We start from the raw sequence: 6,033 nt of genomic DNA on the forward strand, positions 1-6,033 counted from the left end.
CGTTAGGGTTTTGTCCGGTTTAATTTCAGCAACTGGTATCACTTCTTGCCCGACCGGGTTCACCAGCCCCAGCGGCTTTTTTCCCTAACCCAGCTGCTTCTCACTATTAAATTTTAGGTATCATTACGCAAATAGCCGGCTGGATTTATTATTTGCTTTCGTGTAGTCGGTATACATAAATTATATACTTATTATCCATAATTATATTATTTTATACTTGAATTATATATATATTATATATTCACCCGCTATTTTTAATCAATCAATTTGGTAAGCGACTATTTAGGTTAATTGATCAAAAAATTTAATAGACAACAACAAAAAGTGGCCAACTACATAAACGGCCCAAACTTGTCTGATACTTTCATTTTGACACGTAATATAGCGGGGGAAGTGCACAGATAGCCACTGATTAGAGATGTCTTTACTTTTTAGTCACTGTTTTAAATGTATTTACTCATTAGTCAGTGCTTAATAAATTTTTATCCGCCGGACAAAAATATCCCTGTACTAGACATAGGTGTTGTGTAAATATTAAGGACATGGTGTCCTTAACTTCATGAATGTTGTGTAAATATTTAGGACAAAGTGTCCTGTATTTGCACCTTCTGCTGCTAAACTTTAGGACATCATGTCCTTAACTTCATATGTGCAGTGTAAATGTTAAGGACATGGTGTCCTTAACTTCATGTGTGCAATGTAAATGTTAAGGACATATTATCGTTAACTTGTATTTGCAACTTCTGTTGTTAAACTTTAGGACATCATGTCCTTAACTTCATACGTATAGTATAAATATTAAGGATATAATGTCCTTAACTTCATGAGTGTTGTGTAAATATTAAGGACAAAGTGTCCTGTATTTGCACCTTCTGCTGTTAAACTTTAGGACATCATGTTCTTAACTTCATATGTACAGTGTAAATGTTAAGGACGTGGTGTCCTTAACTTCATGTGTGCAATGTAAATGTTAAGGACATAGTGTTCTTAACTTCATGAATGATGTGTAAATATTAAGGACAAAGTGTCCTATATTTGCACCTTCTGCTGATAAACTTTAGGACATCATGTCCTTAACTTCATATATGCAGTATAAATATTAAGGACACGGTGTCCTTAACTTCGTGTGTGTAATGTAAATGTTAAGGACATAATATCATTAACTTGTATTTGCAACTTCTGTTGTTAAACTTTAGGTCATCATGTCCTTAACTTCATATATATAGTGTAAATGTTAAGGACATAGTGTCCTTAACTTCATGTGTGCAATGTAAATGTTAAAGACATAGTGTCTTTGATTTCATATGTGCAGTGTAAATGTTAAGGATATGGTGTCCTTAACTTCATGTATGCAATGTAAATGTTAAGGACATAGTGTACTTAACTTCGTGAGTGGTGTGTAAATATTAATGACATGGTGTCCTTAACTTCATATGTGTTGTGTAGGTGTTAAGGACATAATATCATTAACTTGTATTTGCAACTTTTGTTGTTAAACTTTAGGACATCATGTCTTTAACTTCATATGTGCAATGTAAATATTAAAGACATGATGTCCTTAACTTCATATGTGCAGTGTAAATGTTAAGGACATGGCGTCCTTAACTTCACATGTGCAATGTAAATGTTAAGGACATAATATCATTAACTTGTATTTGCAACTTTTGTTGTTAAACTTTAACACATCATGTCCTTAACTTCATATGTGCATTGTAAATATTAAGGACATGGTGCCCTTAACCTCATGTGTGTAATGTAAATGTTAAGGACATAATGTCCTTAATATTTTGCACATCACTCATGAAGTTAAGGACACCATGTCCTTAATATTTACACATCACTCATGAAGAAAGGGTAAAAAAGACTTTTCGTATCAATTTTAATAGAGTAGTGACTATTTTTGCTCAACATTAAAATTATTGGCTAAAAAGTAAATACCACTTTAAAAAGTGACTATACCACATCATTTCTACTAAAATAACCCTCAGTTATTGATAAAGTTTGAGTTTAGTCCGTTTGATATTTGACTAAATATATTTAATTTTTAATTAGTTGAAATGTGGACTTTTCATCCCTTTGCTTGTGGATATTCACAAATTTACCATAATTAATTATTGTTCAAACATTTAGCTAGCGTTTGGACAGATTTGATTGAAAATTAAAAAAAGACTTTATGAAGTTGTGTTGAAAAATAATTTTGAAAGTTAAAGTTGTATTTGTACAACAACAACAATAACAACATACTCAGTATTATCTCACCCCGTGGGGTCTGGGGAGGGTAGTGTGTACGCAGACCTTACCCCTACCTTGCGAGATAAAGTTATATTTGTACATGCATTTTATTTGAATAAAAGTTGAAGTGGTGTGAGTGGAAGAAAAAACTTCACCCAGAAACTGTCCTAAACAAGTTTTTGGAAACTTGAAAATTTTTGAATTTTTTTTTCCAAAACATAATTAGTGGCAGAGTCAGGATTTTTATTAAGAGCAGTCAAAATATAAAAAAACAAGCTCACCAAGAAGTCAAGGGGTGTCATTATATAGTATATATACATATTTTTAAAAAAATTACCGAGTTAAAAAGTGTAATTTTCTGACGAATGAGTGTCGGTTGATATCCTTGGATACATGTGGCTCTGCCACTGAACATAATCATATTTCATAAACTAACAATATTTAAAAAAATATTGAAAAATTGAAGCCAAAATCTATGACCAAACGTGAGTTTATTTACATATATGTTATATTAAACTTGTTCTGTTCATATTTGATGGCTACTTCTAAAAATAGTCCAAATATATTACTATGTGTTCCTATATAAAGTGATCAATAACATATATATTTATTAATTAAAGGTTAAATGTGCTTAGTCATAAATCACTACCCAAATCAGAATTTACCACTAATTGAAGGAGGGAAGTACTATTATCCCAAAATATTAATATGGAAAATCTTTGTTTATTACTCCCGCCATTTCCAGTCATTTTCCGCGCCAAAATTACCCACAGCCAAAGCCCTTAAAATTAGCGACTTCTTCACTAAAAGCAAGAGAAAAAATGGAAGCCAATGTGACCAAGCTTTTTGATGTCCCTATCACTGTTTCAAACCCAATGCTAAGAAATTTCAAGAATGAAAAACAAAAGATCGTTAAAAAATATGTATTTGTCAAGTCTGATTGTGATTGCAAAAGAAGAGGAGCTTATGAAGTCACAATTATGGACCTACCAAGGGCGATTATGGTGGAAATTCTCTCAAGATTGCCAATCAAACCCATTTTCCACGCTAAGAGCGTTTGCAAACGTTGGTATAATCTTATAACTTCTGACCCTTTATTTGTTAGCATGTATCAAACAAGATCACTTAATTTTCCTTGCATTTTGTTTTCGGTTAATTGCCTTAAAAGCTTCAATTCTTGAACTCAAAGCGGGTTATGATTATTACTCTCTCCCCCGAAATAGGCATGTTATGTTGAGTCCTAAGTTTCACCTCCCTCCACCAAAACCGAACATTGGTGGTTTGTATGAACCAGCGCTAGAAAAAATTGGTTCGTGTAATTGGTTTATTTGTATGTTGGATGGTGATAAGTATGATGAAAATCATTCGATTTACATTAGCAATCCTCTTTTGGGCGAGTATTTCAAGGTTAAACTGCCCAAATATGAGAAAAGAGTTCGTCATGTTGCTTATGCATTCTGCTTTAGTGAAGGCTCTAGGCAGTATAAAGTATTGAGATCAGTAGTTAGGAGTCGTCCTAAAGTATCTGAATTGGAGGTTTATACTCTTGGAGTTGATGAGAAATGGAGAAATGCGGGCAAAGCTCCTTACCCTCTATGTGGATCGTTTCGTCTTAGTGCTAATGTGAATGGTGCTCTTCATTGGCTAGATGATGAACGTACTAAGAAAAGTGCCAGCATTTACTCCTTCAATATTGCGACAGAAGAGGTGAAGCCCGTGCCAGTTCCAGTTGATTTGGAGACTCCATCCTTTTGCTTGAGGCTAGTAGAATTGGGGAATTGTTTGTGTTTGCCTGATAATAGTTATATGACACATGTTGATATATGGTGGATGAAAGAGTATGGAATAGCTGAATCTTGGATTAAAGATCGCATTTTGATGGATTCTATTCTGCCTGGTATCCCTCGGAGTAATTTCATACCAATCATAATTTGGAAAGATGGAGAAATTTTGATGCAAAGCGAATATGCCGCACAGCTAGTATCTTACAACCCAAAAGAGAAGAAGTTTAGGAAGGTCAACGTTTATGGTAATGGCTCTGCAGCGACTAGATACATTCCAAGTTTTTTCTCACTCAAGACTATCGTGGGGGACAGCTTTCAAGTCTCAAATGTTTATCCGAAGAAGACTGAGATAGTTTAGTATTTGTTTTGTCTTACGTTCTTCGGGATATGATGTTTTGCTTATAGTTTCTGGTATAGTTTAGTTTAAAACCCGGCAACTTTTACTGTTTTGTGGATGCTTTTGTATTCTGGAAGAACAACTCTGCCTATATAAGCATATGTCGTCCATTTTAACACTCCTGAATTACTTGCATTGCAAAGTTCCGAAGCTGCATTTCTTCTATTCATTTCATTCTGCACTTGTGTGAATAGAATGAACTACGAAGGAGCAAAATGTTGGCCTACCAATCAAGCATATTTACTTTGAAGAAGTGCATTTTCATTGAAAAGGGGTACTTTGATGGCCTTGTTTGGGGTAAATGAGACGTGAATTTTGTAAAGTGAAGGGGGTGCATCAATTGGAAGAAGTCACATTTCAGTTAAGTCCTGATTTTTTAGGTAGTTCTGTCCTAAGTTGGTGATTTTTGTTGAGGTTTTTTGTTTTAAAGATGAAATAGTCTTAAAATGAGGGTGAATGGGAAATTGAGGGAAAATGAAATTTTTGAGTAAATTTTAAGTTTCCCCCTCTTGACAATGAGACATTGTTCCATATTGGAAGAGGAAAAGATTTTTGGTGGGTATATATATAATTGCTCTTCTTGTAGCTCTTAAAGAGTTAAGAAGAAAGCAAGCCTCGCGCCGTCGTCGTCGCTCGCTCGGCTCGGCTACGGCTTCGGCTTAATGTGCTTGCATTTGGTCGAATTTGGATTTTTTTTGGACCAAATTTATTTGTTAATAGTAAATATTAACGTAAGATTATCCGCATTTGTAACGGATATTTTTCAATCCGTGTATTGACCACAAGGCAGCCCGCCTAATGCTCTTCCCATCATGAATGTGCTTGCTCCACAAACAAGCTAATGCTTGCTCCACCATGGAGGGTGGACGATTGTTCTTCTTCAACACTGGCTGCTATATATATGTGCAGCAGCTGTTGAAGAAAGACACACAACACACAATATACAAGACTGAAATCGCTCAACAGATTTGGCTATACATTGCATTCCTTCCTCTCAGCATTTCCATATGATTTTCTGAGTTTCTACTTCTTCGTTCTGCATTGTTTTTAACTTCAAACAAAGCAACTGTAAGTGTGATTTGCTACCGAACTTTGTGTTCGCTGAAACACTGGGGTTTGAAGTACCGCTACACCAGTGTGTGATTCGTTCTATCCTGGGAGGAAATAATCAATTACCTTGGGTACTAGGAGGGGATTAAATTCCTTAAGGAAATACTGTGAATTCAGTGGGCTCGAATTAATTATTGTTTTATTACGATAACTTATATTTTGCAGAATTATTATTTACATATACAGCAATATTGGCGGGACTAACAATCTTAAGGAATTTAATATTTATTTTTGTATTTGTGTTATTCTTATTATTCTACAAACTAAAACCTTTGTGGTTTTGTGTACTCCCGTTTTGGAGAGTAAAGCCTTTGTGGCGTTTTGTTGGAGATTAAAATCTACGTGATTTTTACTCCTGTTTGAAAACGTGTATTAAACGTTTGTTTGTGTCATTTTTTTTTTAACAGAAAAAATGACGACTGAAAGCGAAAACCAAGCTGTTCCGATGGTGACTGCCAACGCATCGACAAGCCGAACACCGGCGTTGGCACCGGCAGAAAAATCCGAAAA

The 6,033-nt window shown here is 34.7% G+C and overlaps 1 pseudogene; it reads left to right on the top strand.

The window, feature by feature from the left end:
• The first annotated feature begins 3,061 nt into the window (after positions 1-3,061).
• Positions 3,062-4,770, top strand: LOC107761257 (F-box protein At3g07870-like; annotated as a pseudogene).
• Positions 4,771-6,033: the final 1,263 nt, after the last annotated feature.

This window comes from Nicotiana tabacum, chromosome 24 (assembly GCF_000715075.1).
Source record: "Nicotiana tabacum cultivar K326 chromosome 24, ASM71507v2, whole genome shotgun sequence".
NCBI classification, from domain to species: Eukaryota; Viridiplantae; Streptophyta; class Magnoliopsida; order Solanales; family Solanaceae; genus Nicotiana; species Nicotiana tabacum.